This window comes from Protopterus annectens, chromosome 3.part0, assembly GCF_019279795.1.
Source record: "Protopterus annectens isolate FY-2018-M chromosome 3.part0, PAN1.0, whole genome shotgun sequence".
NCBI lineage: Eukaryota > Metazoa > Chordata > Ceratodontiformes > Protopteridae > Protopterus > Protopterus annectens.
Window position 1 is genome coordinate 1,084,019,518 of NC_056731.1, and position 17,219 is coordinate 1,084,036,736.

Below are 17,219 nucleotides of genomic sequence, written 5' to 3' on the forward strand. Positions count from 1 at the left end.
GTGTAAAATCATCACCAAAGTACAGTAAAATCAGTATGCAACATTAGAATAAATATATTAAAATAAAATAAGTATGCATAGAACAGTAAATTGATATAGTACATCAGTCGTGACATAACTTAATACTTATACATGAAAATGTTGCACCGATGCTATAAAGTGACCTAATTTTTGTATTCTAACTTGTTTACTTACCAAGTGTTTTCATGGGTGTTCTGTGTACAAGTATATCTAATATGGATAATTAGAGTACCTGTCATAATTATCTGACCACATTAACCAGGGTCTTGGAAGCAAGTGCAATCATTTTTTTTCTGAAAATACTAAGTTATTTTTTTAATCTTTGCATAATTCCAGTGCTTTTTATACCTGTAGACAGCTGATTCCATATAGCAGGTCCTAATCCTGAGAAGGCTTTTGCACCAGCAGCAAGTTTAAATTTAGGTTTAAGCAATGTAAGAGTGTTTTCTTGGCTGTTTCTAAGGGAGCAGATTTATTATCTGATTTAGAGCACTATTTTAAGGGGTGGATAATATCCTAGTGTTAGAATTTCAAATAGCAGAGTATCTAGAAGATAGTTGGCTTTGCTGGTAATAGACAGCCAGTATGCCTTTTAATTTAAGATGCAATCATGTCAGTTTAGATCTGCAAGGCAAGCAATTCTAAGTATTTTATTTTCAGCAACCTGGATTTTGGGGGGTTTATGTAATGAAAGAAAAGCAATCATGGGTTGGACATATTCAGCCTTGGGAATTGAGACATTTGTTGCTAACGCTATACAACTACTGCTGGGGTGAGAAGGTGTGGGAGTCAATAACATAATCTTAGTTATGCCATGGCTATGACTGTGATAACCTGCGTACTTTCATACCTTATATTATACAAAGACAAAAATAATAACAACACACATATATTATGCTTGAGGAGAGATAATGCCATTTTTATCAATGAAGTGACACCCGGATTCCATGTGCAAAAATGGGTTGTAGGTGTATATATAAAAATTATGTTAACAGAGTCAGTCATGTATTGATAATGGCAAGATATGAAAATGCATATTTAACATGACTATTTAGCAATAATGAAATGTAAAAGTGAGACTATACCTTTCCCAAAGCATCAATGTTCAGGGAAGTGGAAGCACTGTGCTTTAGAAGTGCGACTTTCCCATTACAAGGTTGCACAAAAAAGAAAAAAAAGAGAAAAGCAAATATTTGGGAATACTGGTTTATGTAAAGGTGATTACAGAAAGTAAGGAAGAAAGGAAATGGAGACTATGCCCACCTAAATATGGAAAGGTTTAAGAGGTCTTGCCTCACATGAAACAGTAGCGTCAGACAAATGCACTTTTGCTGTTTACTGATCCCTGTTTTGTGCATTGGTTATGAAATGTTTGCATTTATAAGGTTTATAAAAGGTTATTAGACATGCACCCAAGGGGACCATTAAGGAGCCTAGTGCAAATTTCCAATTGCTTCAAGCGATTTGCTCAAGGTTGGATAGTATGAAAATGAAGACTGAGAAAATTAAACCCTGCACCCCAAGAAGTAGCTTACTACCAACTTATAGACTTAGCTTGTTAGGACACTCTTATAGCAAAACTGTGTTAAATATAGTAGAAAAGCACATCATGGAATTATAACATAGTTCACATATTTATTATGCAGTATTGTTGTCAGAAATTTCATAAAAAACTATAAGAAGTACATCAATACAATATTTCAATGCAAGATTAGCCAGTCAGACATGGCAGATACAGATAAAATGTAGTAGTTTTTAATGAAAGGTGATAAAACAAATAAAAACAGCAAATAAAACACCAAGTAAAACAGATACGTCCTTTCACTCCAGCAGCCCTGGAGCTTCATCAGATTTAACTAACACAGTGCTTGAGAGTAATTAAAGATACAAGGTTCTGAAGTTACCTGTTCAGATCATCTCCCAGCAGAAGGTGTAGCACATGCACAAAGTATGCACCCCAACACATTCCCAAGAATATTGTGAAGGGGCAGAATTTTATGTATGTTAGGTTAAATACTAAGGATCAGGTAATGTTATCTGCTTTCAGTGAACTTTGTAGGGACCTGCTTAGTACAGGCTACTCTAAGTATGAGACAGACAAAGCGAAAAATTATGTTATGGCACATAGAAAAGGTTATGCTAGACCTTTTTTTTTTTCATCTCAGGATGTTAATAAATGGACAGCATTGATCCCACAGGTTAATACATTAAGAACGAGTGTAACTTTTTCCAATGATGTCAGCTCTATATGCAATATTATTAAAAGGCACTGGCATGTCTTGACCTGTGGTGACAGAATTTAATCTATTCTAGGAGACTATATTAGGTTTTGTTTTAAGAACAACACCTCTCTTAAGAAAATGTTATGCTATAATCCTTTTGCTAGGAAACAACCTATAAAGACTAGAAAAGGCACACACCCCTGCAGAGACTGTAATACGTGTCAGTATGTATTAACAACTGAGGTTTATGAACATCCCACGACTAAATATGTTCTTGAATTTTTTGTGAATTCCAAGAGCTGTGATTTGGTATACCTTGCAATCTGCACAGCATGCAATAGTTTTTATATTGGTAAGACAAACAGACTGCTTAAAGACCTCATCCGTGAGCATATTTATGATATTTCCAGGAAAGACAAAAATAATGCTTCAGGTAAACATGTCGTACATGCCAGGACTACACAGAAATTTAAACTTCTTGTATTACAGCTATTGAATAAGAGCATTAGGGGAGGTAGTGTTAGTAATAAGACTGAATGTTTAGAAACTAAATGGATCCTAGAAATGCAAAGGTGACAAGGCAAAAAAGGTCTGAATGAGAATGTTCCTTTAAGATCTCTGTTCAAGTAATGTGATTAGAAAAGGTAACTTTAGAACCCTTATATATTTAATTAGTCTCAAGCACTGTGTTAGTTAGATCTGATGAATCTTCAGGATTGGAGTGAAAGTGCTTATCTGTTTTATTTGGTGTTTTATTTGCTGTTTTTATTTGTTTCATTGCCTTTCATTAAAAGTATTTCATTTTATCTGCATATACAGTATCTGACTGTTTACTCTTGCACTGGAAGTTTTATTTATTTGTGGAGTTAGTCTTCATCCATTTGGCTTGATTTCCTTCACACATCAATAAAATTTGCCACCATTGCTAAATACCCTGTGTGATTTTAATTTCTGTGAGAAAGGGGAGATTTTTGCTCAATATTTTCTTCTTTTGGTATCCAGGAAAGCAGACTGATGATATGAAAGTTTTTTTGCCATTATTTATTTAGACCTAGCAAAAATATTTGATCCTATGCCATGGCAATCTCTAGTATTGCATATGAGAGATTGGACTATCAATGGCTATATAATATTCTGAGTATATAATTGGTTTAGTGGTAGGAATGTCATGGTAAAAAAATCAGTGCTTAAATCTGACTGTATTTTACCAAGTGAATATTACATCTGCACAGTTTTCCCCAGGGCTTGGATTTGGACTGCATTTATTTCTCTTTTAATGTCAAACTTTTCCAACAAACTATTGTTGAAAAAAAATTACTGATTACTCAAAAGTTGGAATGGTCATCACCAATACTGATGACCAGGTGAACTTAGAGAAACACATCCAAAAGCTTTACATGGGAAATACAGAATAAAGTAACTTTCAACAAAAAGAAAAATTTAAAGCTGTAACATGCAGACAAAGGAAAAAGAGATTACAATATGCCATGGAAAACAAAACAATAACAGACTGCAGTGTGTTTAATGATCTGCAACCAACAATATAAAAGAGATTAGATTTCAAGGAACATGTCTGTCTCTAAGCTAGAAGCAGTTAGAGGGTCAATTATTCGAAAATGTGCATCTGTTATATTCCCATTATTCACATCCACACCTAGAATAGGGAAATGTTTTTTTGCATGTATTCCATTAGTGATACATTAATTCCTGAAAAAGTTCAATGAATATTTATTAGAAAAATTACTTCATTTAGACATCTAAATTATGAATAGAGGCTACAAAATATAAGATTGTTTTAATATGTTATAGGATCTACATGGGTGAGCTAATATATATCTACACATACACACACACACACAACACACACACACACACACATGTATATATATATATATATATATATATATATATATATATATATATATATATATATATATATATATGGGTTACCTTCATTTGACGGACAACTCATTTGACTGAAACTCATTTGACTGACCAGTAATACATGCAGTGCACTGTAAGGCAAATAACAGGGATATGTCCTCTTCCCCAGTGTAGTGTGACCCTGGAGTTAGTATATAGAGTTAAGGGGTATGTGGGGGGGTGTGGGGGGCAAAGTCCCCCATCTAGTTTGGTTTTAATGAACAATATAACACAAAAAGTACAGAATTTAAACCAAACTAGGTGGGGGGGGGTTGTCCCCCACACCCCCCTTAACTATATATACTAACTCCAGGGTCGCACTACATTGGCGAAGAGGACATATCCATGTCATTTGCCTTACAGTGCACTGCATGTATTACTTGTCAGTTAAATCAGTTTCAGTCAAATGAGTTGTCAGTCAAATGAAGGTAACCCATATATATATATATATATATAGATATATAGACAGATATATACGAATGATGAAATTCTTTCTGCCAGACTTGATATTAATTTTAATAACATGGGAATAGATACTAAGAACTCCAGGACATTATTTTCATATTATTGCAAGAAAAGTAAATCTATGCTGTAAATCATTTGCAGTGTGGCCTTAAAGAGGAGCAAACTGCCACCCTTCTTCAGTCACTTTCCCCAAAATCCTAAGGCTATGACTGATATGTGATATGAAGATAGAGTTTACTGGGATGACAGCAAATAGAGAATTGTTCTTAATGACTGCTGAAGAATTCCAGACCCTATGTTGAACATTGAATGTAACTCAGAAAAGTACAATAAAATAAACTGAATGCATGGCCATACTGTAAAAAAATTGTAGAATAAGTAAATCTTCCTTAGAGTACAAACAAGGCTTCAAATTTGAGTCTAACACTGGCCTGACAGATGATACAGCTTCTTTTACATATTTAGTGATTTTGGCATTCAATTCATAGTAGAGCATTTTTATGCATGACATTCTTTTTCACATTATTTTTGTTAATATTGAGCAAAATATTATTAGACATTGCAAGGATCAAATCTTTATAAACATTAATATGCTTAACTGGGAATCACTCCCAAGAGATACTATAATTTAAATTAGATTTCGTAAAATATAATATCACTATTGATAGCATTAATATATATTTTTTTATTACTCCACTACTTGTACTTACTTATAGAGCTTCACACAACTCATCTCAGCACCTAGCCACACTAACAGATCTTATAATCCCAGTACTCTACTAGACTGACTTCTAGTCTCCGATCCCCTAAAGTATAACAACCCACAAACCTTACCAAACTCTCTAAGTGATCACTCCTGCATAAGAGTGCTAAGATACACACCTCACTTCTCAAAGCCTCACAAATACATCACCTGTGGTAAACTTGCCAACTTCTGCCCTACTACTCTTAATGACCTCCTCTCTAGAATTAACTGGTCATCTCTAACCACACTCACCTTAGATGCAGCAGTCCACTATTTTAACTTTACCTTCCTCAACATACTCAGTTCACTCACTCCTCTCCACACAGTCCAAATTAGAACTAATACAGCCCCATGGCTAACATATGATACCTATACAATAATGAAAAATAGAGACAGGACATGGAAACTATGGCTAAAACCAAAACTTCCAGAACACGTGATAAAATATAAAGAACTTTGAACCTTTCTAAAAAGCACATAATCAAAGACAAGAAGGACTACTACCTCAACTCCCTGATCGCTCAAAAGTCCAACCCCAAAAAATTCTGGAACTCAGTAAATCAAATTCTGCACCCAGGTCATCCTTCTCCTCCCAACCCATACCCAAATAACACACTTGCAGAAACCGCCTCTATTTTCAACACCTACTTCATCAAATCCATATCAATGATGGTAAACCCCATTCCCTCCTCTTCCTGCTCCAGCAACTATTTATCATCACCCTCTAACCTAAACTCTATAAACTCTCTGTCTTAAACCTGCTCCTGCTAACTATATAAAGTCTTTACTCCCCAATCTCAAACCCTGCTCCCCTTCTGCTGATAATCTCCAACCTTATTTCCTACAGTTAGCTGCTGAATCCATCGCTATCTCAGTATCTAACTTAATAAACTTCTCCATCTCAGAATCTAAAGTTCCATCTATCTGGAAAGAATTCTGTACATTACCCCTACATAAAGGAGGTAACTGTACTGAAATTTCGAACTTCTGACCTATTGCTATACTCTCTCCTTTCTCAGAAATATTAGTAAAATGCATTCACAAGCAAGTAATGCAACACCTATTACAGGAAAACTTCCTCTCTCCCACCCAGCATGGCTTTCGCTCACAATACAGCACTACCATTGCCCTACTATCCTTCATCAATACTATTTCTCAGGCAAGAGATAACAAAATTAGTCTCCTGTCTTTTCCTCAATCTTTCTAAAGCTTTCAATACTGTCTCCCACTCTCTCCTTCTTACAAACTGTCTAACCTCAACTTTTCCACTGCTACTTTTGCCTGGTTTTCCAGCTATCTCTCTTTGAGCATAAGCAATCAGTGAGATGGTTCTCAGGACTCTCCCCTCCTCTCCCAATGAAGATGTGTGTCCCATAAAGATCCATTCTTGGACTACTACTCTTTAACATCTTCACTAATCTTCCATACTCCTCCTGCCCCTAATCATCCCTCAAAAAATATGCAGATGACTCTACAGTCATCACTATCTCAGAGACTCCCTCAGAGCTAAGCACTACTACACAAGAATCATTCAACTCTGTTGAAACCTGGCTTTCTCAAAATCAGCTTATTCTCAACCCCAAGAAAACTAAATTCCTCTTTTTTCTTCTTAAAACCTCACATACCTCAAAATAAAAATGTTCAGTATTATCCCTAGATAGCATCTCCATCACTGTTGAAAACACCACAAAACTCTTAGGAGTCATAATTGATGATCAACTTAAATTTGACTTACATATAAACAACTGTATCAAAAAAAAACACACCAGAAACTTGGGCTTTTCTATCGAAACAAAAAGCTCCTCACAGCCAAAGCTGAAATTACCCTCTTTTATGCCTACCTCCTACCTAGCCTATTATACAACTCCCAAATTCTTATAAATCTAAACTCTACATTACCAACCAGGATAGAGATAACTTACAACAAGGTATCTAGATTTGCAGCACAACACATCTATAAATCTCACCATTGTCTTGCCCTAAAACAACTAAACTGGCTTGAGCTTCCCCACCATCTACTTCTCTCTCTCAACAGCTTATAGTACACCCCATCTTCAACAAGAAATCTTACCGTCCCACCCTATCTCCTCTCATCTCACATTATAACCCTGCCAGGGGGCTACGCAGCTCTCACCAAGACCTGCTACAAATATAAAAACCCCAACAACAAAACTGGTCAAAACCTTGACAGTTACCATCCTTCTATATCTTAGAACAAACTTCCACTAGAAATCAGATCCTAAAAAACTTTAAGCAATTCAAAGCTGCAGCAAGAGAATATCTAAAATCTCAGTGGTCCTGCCTCTGTGCGCAACCTCCTTAAATCCTAGATAGTCCAACTAGTGCCCCTGCATACCTCATCTGCTTTGATTTTTGTATCATAATTGTCACTAACCTGAATATTGTCTCCTATTGCATAACATTAAAACAGCCGTAAAATAAAATTGTGATATTTTGATAGCTTGTTTTTATGTTGACTATCTTTTATAGTGAGATCCTGAAAATTGTATTTTCTCTGATTGTGAATATGCTGACTATAATCTGTAAAACCTATTTTTGTCATTTGTCTCTATTGAAAGATTTAATGTAATATTGTGGAGTTTTTCTCCCTGGGCCTCTGCTGAAAAAGGGCTACTCATCTCAGTCGGACTATCGCGGACAACCAATGTAAAATAAATAAATAAAATAAATTCTCATATTTCCAGGCTGTTTGCTAAATGAGTGAAGTACATATTAAAAAAGATGCAGACATTTGTGCTGTTAAACAGGCTACAGTTTTAATATCATCTCCAGATTTTGAGATCCAGTATTGATTATATATTGATAAAAATTAAAGCACATAGTTTAATGTGCCCAATAGAGAGCTGTGCGGAACATGGGACACAGTTTTAAATCAATTTGAATAGCAGCCATAAATCTGTAAACATTGTTGCTTATCAGCAAACCATTTATGTTCCCATTCTACAATATATGGACAAATATTAAATTCCATCATAGAACTCAATATACTGAACTGTATAGAACTGAGGGGGTGCTATCAAATGCCTTTACTAAATTAGTGTAAACAACTACAACTCTAATATCAAGGTATACTGCCTTTCTGTCTAGTTCATAAAAATCAGTTAGGTTTGCCTTTTTTGATCTCCTTTTAGTAAAATAATGTTGATCCATCCCGAACTGACAAAAATCGTTCAAAGCTCTTACCTAAAGTGTAGTAAGGTTTATCACATGGTAACTACTTTCGTTATCATAGGAGCCCTCTTAACATATTGGTAGATCATTTCCAAATTTCCAACTCTGAGGTACAATCCTATTTTGTAACACGGTATTAAATAAGCTCAGACTTGGTTGATCAGGGCCTGCACAGCCATTGTTTTTACCTTCTTCAATGCATTTCTACAATTTATTTTGTAATTCATGGGTTACTACAGTCTCATTTCCCAGGCAAGATAAATATCACATGGGCCTGTAATACTTTTCGGCAAGATTACATACCTCGGTGTTATCAGTCTGCAAGTTTTCACTAACAATGTTATTCTCATCTAATAACAACCCAATCCTATTGCTGTTCCTCTTGCTAGTATTTACATATGAAATAAAAAAAACTGAGCTTTATGCAACGTGTCAGCTTTTTTTTTTCTTTTCATTTGTTTATTTGGCATGGGAGATACTGATTTTGAGGTCTTTGTAAGCTTTATTATGATGAAATTTCAGTGCATAGATTTTGCATTTATTATAGGTTTTATACCTTCTTTTCTTCCTGCTTAGAAGTTTTGTTAAATAATTGTTTCACCAAAGTGAAGTAACTTGTTTTAGGTTAACAGGTCTTACAGGCTTATAGTCATCCATGATTTTTAGGCAAGTTTTCTGAAAAATCTCCAACTAATTATTATTATTATTATTATTATTATTAAACAGTGCACACTTAATACTTTTTATTTCTCTCAAATTGTGTAGAAATTAGCTGATCACGTATTAGATGATTGGTTGATTTATATTCTGTACAAAGTAGAGAAAGAAAATCAGTTAGATCAAAATTCCTCAGTGGTACCAAGGGAGTGAACTTATAGCCTTTATTTATCATACTTGTAAATAATAAATCCAGTATGTTATTGTAACTTGTTGGAAAACTAATGAAGATATTGAACTGAATTGCTTAACTAACAGATGTTTATTCTAGAGAATGTATAGTGGGTGATAAGTAAATGTCTTCATCATGTTCTGTTTATCTGTAGATAAAGCTTCAGGTCTGTGGTTCTTCTGTTGTCTGTGTTCTTTGACTAACTAAGACATAGGAGTTCAAGGGCCACTATATCTCTGATGGGGTGATAAGGGAGGCAGAGATCACCATTCAGGAGGCAATAAGACACAGAGTTCAGGGACAGCCTCTTCTGGTAACAAATGTTATTAAAACCAGATATTTTCTTGTTAGGAATCTCTGAGATGTTTTGATTTTATTAATGTGGGAGGTACATTTCAAGTAGAGTACTGTACTCTGTAATTGTTCTGATCAATGCTGAATATAGGGAAATAATATTGTGTCTGGATTTAAATGAAATACCTTGGGATATTAGTTGTGCTATATCCAGTTTCTGAGTACAGTTGTTGTGTGATGATCAAAGGAGTGGGAACTAACTTTTCATTTAGTAAAGGAGTTTGTCTATACTGTTTACTATGGGGAATTGCTGTTTTTTGAAAGAAGCAACACTACACATTTTAGAATTCAGTTGAATCCTACAAGCCTTGCACCAGCCATTAACTAGTGTAAGATCTTTTGGAAAGGTACACATTTCTGAAGGGTTTTTTGACAATTACACCCTGTTTACAACTAACTAAAAATCTGGTCAGTCTAATATTGTGGTAATCACTTTTGAGATTAGATACATAGATGCAAAACAGGGGCAGACTCAGCACAGACTCATGGTTACTACACTGGTTACTTTAAAACCATTTGGAGAGGCACTTACCACATGAATGATATGGATTCTGTCTTTTAGCCAGTTGGCTACCTATCTTATCATATAATGATCTATATTTAAGGCAGATTGTTTTCTTACAATTTTGGCATACTGTATTGCATCAAAAGTTAATAAAAGATGTGTGAATAGTATGACCAGTGTTGACAGCTTGGTTGTTCCTCTTGTTGCTATGTTAAAGTTAAACAATTTAAGTACAGTTTCAGTGAGACCCTGTTTGACTTTGTTTATTGAATGTAATCCTTAGTGATTGAGCAGAAAATGAAGTTAGCAGGGTATAGGGCATAAACACAAGGCAAATCAAGGGCTTGCTCCAAGACTGGGGATGGATATGAGGCAGACTACATTTATTCCCTTAAAAGGTTAGCAAAACAAAATATTTTGCATCAACATGTGTTTTCTGACCAGAAAAAATACTATATAGCACTAACGACTGGCCTTATTGATTGTAATCTTCTGTGATTTACCAGAAAATGAGGTTAACAAGAGACAATTTATCAATACAAGGTAAAATCTAAGAAGTTATGCAAAATCTGAAGCAAATTAGGAAAACCAGCAAAACCAACGAATACTCCAGCAATTAACCACACCAGAAAAAATGCAGGAAACAACAGAAGTAGTAAAAGCTGGTGTAGAAACAAGGCAGGCTCCAAAGTCAAAGTTTCAAAAAGAATACTGGTTTATTGTTTTGAAATTTATTTGAAACTTTGAGTTTGGAACTTGCCTTGTTTCCACACCAGCTTTTATTAAAATCTGAAGCAGATAAAAGGCAGACTACTGTAATTCACTTAAACGGTAACAAGACAACTGATTTTTATCCATATGAATTTTCTGAAAGATAAGAACTATTAAACTCTATTGACTGGCATTACTGACTGTAATGCTCAGTGCTTTACCAGAAAATGATATTAACAAAGAATAGGTTATAAATATAAGGCACCATCAGAGATGCAGTGAAAAATCCAGGAACAAAAGAGATGTAGATTGTGATTCACTTAAAAAGTTAACAAAACAACAAATGTTATAACCACATGCATTTACTGAACAATATGAACTATGAAAGTCTGGTATTCTTAATTCACTGCAATGTTCAGTGATTTACAAGAAGACACTCACACACACTACTGCACAGTTGTCTGGAACTGGTCATTTTTACTGTGGCAACCTTCCAGGATGCCTTCCTGTTTGTCTGTTTGTCTCATTGCTCTACATTTTAGTGAATGAAAAGAGAATAAATCAGAGCTGTCACAAATCAAAACATAGCAGCCAAGCAGACCCAGGCAATCAGTCTGGGTAGATAGATGTGGGTGGGTCAATTTCTTTTTTTTCTTTTTTTTTTCTTTTTAAACTTTTTGAGGGTCCCCAGCTAGTACTAGACTCTAGGTGGCTGTCTAGGTTGCCTTGGGCTTGAACAGACCCTGCATACAAGGGGCTTTATAATGTGATAAGTTGAAAGTTTGTGTTGTTCATAGCAAACCTATGTTCTAGACACTCAATTTGTGGGTTTCATTGCATCAGTCTAGATGAGATGTGGTCCCTGACAAACATGAAGACACCACTTCAGTTTCTATCTGGTGTAAAGGCATGGAAGTCACAATATCCACATCTGGAGTGAGTATTTTAATCCATGTTTCTGTAACTACACATGCATAGACGTGATCCAGATGCAAGAACACCTCATGATCAGTTAATTTGTTATTGAAACTCCTGGCACTGGAAAGAGCAACCTTGGTCTGCTCTAGTTTAATGTTTAATGAATTTGTTAAACTGGGATATTCATTAGTTTGACTCTGCTTAAAAAGCTGTCTATGGGGACATCATTTTTTGCAGTATACAGAAACCCCTAAATGAGAATCAATGAGAAGTTATGGAGAGTATCATCATGGAACTTAAAAACAATGACATTGGTAATCTCCAAACTTTGGGCCCTACCCAGTTCGGGTTTGTAAAAGGCAGATCATGTCTCCTAAACCTGACAGACTTTGTTGAAGCGGTCACCAAGGCTGTAGATGAGGGTAAGGTGATTCACACAGCCTATCTAGATCTTGCCAAGGCTTTCAACACCATCCCCCACTCTGGAATTATAGAAAAACTCACTAAACTAGGTATAAATCCCTATGTCACAAGATGGGTTGCCAACTGGCTCACTGACGGAACCCACACTGTGAAAGTAGCAGGCTCTAAATCCAACTTCAGACCAGTGACAAGTGGAGTACCACAGGGTTCTGTCCTAGGTCTTCTCCTGTTTGGCATCTACTTCTCTGAAGTACAGGCTAACAGAGAAGGTCTTTGGCTAACAAAGTTCACAGATGACTGCAAACTAGGAGCCATAATCAAAACTCCTAATGGTGTGGACATCCTACAAAAGGGCCTCACTGAGACATATGCCTGGTGTCAAAGTCATGGCCTCAAGTTCAATGCCAAAAAGTGCATTGTCATCCCTTTTGGTAAAAACTCTGCACCCATGAACTACCACATAGGCAGCAGTCTACTTAACACCAAAAGTGTGATAAGAGACCTTGAGACACAGGTGGACAGTAGTCTCTCCTTTGACAATCACATTGCCACAGTAGTCAGGAAATCCTTCTACATGGCACACCTCATCACAAAAGGTTTCTCAACCAGGAAAAAAGAGGTCATTGTTCCCCTCTACTCATCACTCATTAGACCCATTATAGAGTACAATGCCCCTTTTGGTATGTACCTCACAAGATATCTACAACAACTGGAAAGGCCACAGAAATACCTCACAAAGAGGATTACCAGCCTCAAACAGATGCCCTATGCAGACCGTCTCAAAAAACCCCAGCTTTACTCTGTTGCATATCGCCTACTCAGAGACAATCTCTGCCTAACATACAAAGCTATGTCAAACCCAGAGCTGTTGGACATGCTCCACGTAAGGAAATCCCAATCCCTCCAAGCTACAAACTCTATTGACCTAAACCTTGTCACCACAATAAACAGAGCATGCTGGAGGGATAGATTCCTGTCCCAGAGACTTCCCATACTCTGGAACAAACAACCTATCTATATCAAACAAAGCTCCTCATTAGCACTCTTCAAGAAAAATCTTGATGATTGGATGGGAGATAGGAAATTCACCCCGGGGATCACTTCTGTGGCTGTGCTTGACAGGGACACAAGAAAATTATTTTCTTGGGTGGCAAAAGCCAGAGTACCATTTGGCTAGGCTTATATAGGCTCTAGGGCCAATAGCCTAGTACCTACCTATGAACCTATGAAGGCACTCCATTGTAAAACAAGTAGGACTATCTATCATGTGGAGTGGAGAACAGCAACAGTAATCCCCTTGCACAAAGGGGGTCCACCAACTGACCCTGGGCACTATAGACCCATTAGCCTGGCCAGCCCTATCTGCAAGGCCATGGAAAGAATCATCATGGACCTTATCAACTAGGACATTGGGAACCTTCAAACTTTTGACCTAACCCAGTTTGGTTTCGTCGAGGATAGTAAACCTGGTAAACTTCTTTGAAAAAGTCACCAAGGCCCTGGATGAGGGCAATGCAGCACATACCACCTATCTTGACTTGGCCAAGGCATTTGACAAAATTCCCCACTCAGGGATCATTGAGAAACTGTCCCAACTGTGTATCAACTCATTCATCACTAGATTGGTAGTATACTTTCTCAGAGGAAGTACGCATACTGTTTGTTTGTTTGTGTCTTTCGGCTTTTTCCCGGTTAGGGGTCGCCACAGTGGAACTCCGGTCCGCTAATGATTGGCAGTTGATTTTTACGTACCGGCTTGCCAGGCCTGACACACAACCTTCAATGAAGGTACGCCCATTCACGCATGTCTCCCCGCAGAAGACGCTCTAGCTGAGAATCGAACCGGACAGTGTCTTACTTTGAGGCGACAACGCTACCATAGCACCACCACCGCGGGTTATGTAGTACGCATACTGTTAAAGTTGGGAAATCCACCTCCCCCAATAGACCAGTTACCAGTGGTGCACCAAAAGAATTTTTAATGGGCTCTCTACTGTTTGGAATTTATTTTTCTCAAGTCCAGTCAAACATTGATGGCCTGTGGCTTACTAAGTTTGCAGATGACTGTAAACTGGGTGAAGTCATAGAGTCCCCCAATGACATCAACAAATTACAGAAGAGACTGACACAGACAAATGACTGGTGTCAGGACCATGGACTGAAACTAAATGCAAAAAAGCCTCATCATCCCCTTTGGCAGGGAGGTAGCCCCTGTTAATTATGATATAGACAGCATCCCTCAAACACTGTGGTGCATGACTTGGGAAGGCAGGTTAATAGCAATCTAAACATCGATCACCATGTGTCTACAGTATTAAGGAAAGCCTTCTACACTGCCCATTTCATAAATAATGGCATCCACGACCAGGGAGGTCATCAATCCACTGTATTCAGCCCTTATCAGACCACTAATTGATTACAATTCTCACTTCTATATGTACTTCACCAGACTTCTGCAGTAGCTGGAGGGACCACAGAGGATTCTAACCAAGAGAATTCAGGGCCTCCAAGACATAACCTACATGGAAAGACCAAAAGACCTATCACTGTACTCTGTATTGCACAGGCTGCTGAGATGTGACCTGTGCCTGGCCTAATGGAAATGGTACATATCCGCAAATCAAATGGGACAGGAGTCACTCACTCCAGAGATTCCATCCTGTCCTGTGACATTAAAATAACTTGTTCAAGAGACAGATATGTCTCCCAGAGATTGCTGTTCCTCTAGAATAAGCCTCCACTTCATGTGAAGCAGAGCTCCTCAATGACCCTATTTAAGTGTAACCTTGACAATTTTATGGGTGACTGCAGGTTCACCCCGAGGGTGGTGCCTTTGGCCCTCATGGACAGGGTTGATCATAGTATCACTCTACAAACAATGACCATCTAACTATGGTACTTGGGACTTTTACACGGCTAGGCTTGTAAAGGCCCTTGGGCCACTAGCCTAGTAAACTCCTATGAACCTATAAACCTATATCATCCCACGCTGATACAGACTGCATCCCCAATGTAATAATACTTTCTATTAAGCCAATTCATAAAGTGAGTTATGTTTTCTTTATACCTCAACATTATTCTTTGTAAAGGAAGGACTGTACTTAGAGCCACAGTCTTACCTACATCCGTCACATGCGGAGAAAGTGCTAACATGTCTCTCTGCATGCCCCTCAGGATTTTGTACCTTAGGTCATTCACTCCAACATGGACCACTACCATTTAATAGTTGTGTCTGTTTCAGGAACAGGTCTTAAGGGGTCCCTTTTAATTTCTGTGATACTGACCCCTGAAAGGCAGATAATAGTGAAATTGAATGCATGTGATATGCAAGTGAGTCAATGATCGCTATATTTGTCAAAAGCTAGGTTAGAACTGCTTGATCGAGGGTAGATTTGATACTTATAACTTGTTCATTTAAGTTTGTATAGATTACAAGAGCTGAGGGACATCTGCTGAGACCTAGTCTCACAATTTGTAGGACTGAGCAAGGATTTGACTAAGGCACCAACATATTACATTTTTGTGTATTCTGTGACTATGTGGTACTCACTGCATATTGATAAATGAGAGATGGATGTTTCTGCATTAGGCAGGTATTTGCACTTTTAGCAAACAGTTTTTCTGCAAGCATCATTGAAAACTGAATCAAAGTAATGCTTGTACTGAATATAACAATGAATAGAGTTTATAATACCAAAATGCCATTTTACTAATGTTACACGTAATTCATTTATTACAAAGTGTTTAGTGATACTGAAAAGCAACCTCATATTGTTAATAGAAACTTAATTTAAAAAGATGAAAAGAAATACGTAAAGAGAAATGTGTTCCTTTACATAATGCATTCAGTAATCTTGTTGTCTGGTTTCTTGTTTAGTAGAACAGTCAGAAATGCATGCTAATAAAGCTGTCAGCATACATTAAGTCAACATCTTGTTATTTCTGTCATCCTGATATACCAGATTCTATACTGTGTAGGATGCACACCTTCAAGAAAGCATATTTTCATGGTCACCTTGTCAATCATAACAGTATATTTATATGTAGAGCTTGTTACTAGCAATTAGGCTCTAATCTTCTTAAGTGCTGAACATCACCAGATGTTTAACCAACGAAAGAAGCAATGTTCATCAAACACCTGGATCTGGAGTCATGAACACCTGCTTATCATGCTAAGTTCATGTGCCTGATGAGCATTTAATTTGTAATTCAGGAAATAGCACGTGTGATGACTGTCTGTAAAACAGGGGATAGCAAAGTTACAGTATATGCTAATGACTGTATAATGAACAATACTGTATGCTAATGAAAGAAAAAATATTGAGGATGGATTCAGATACAAATAAACCACATGCAAACTCATTGTGTTTACTTTAGCTACAAATTCAGCCATATGCTATAACACAGCCATAGGAAAAATTTAAATATGTTAGGGGTTGCTGCTACCATTGCGAATCTGCATCTGGAAATGGATCTGACAAAGGGTGCTGCTGCTGATGTTATCATGCCTTGCCCTTGAAGGTGTAGGGTTTTCAGACCACGTTTGACCTACCATGAGCCCAATAAAATTAAAATAGTGGACCACCACAGAATGGATAGGGGAACATTAAACAAAATAATTGACAGTGGCTGGAAGAGACTTGAGGACCCATGGGAATCATGGAGACCCATTCCAGTGGATAGTAAGGTATGTGTAGCTTTATGTATTTTAACAACAGAAATCTTTCAGTGGCCTACAGAGTAGACTGTGGCAGGAGTCATAGGTTCTGCCTCAAGAATACTCCACTAGTTTCTCAATGCAATGCTTCAACATAGGGGGATCATATGTGGTTTCCACATACTCCGGGGGAG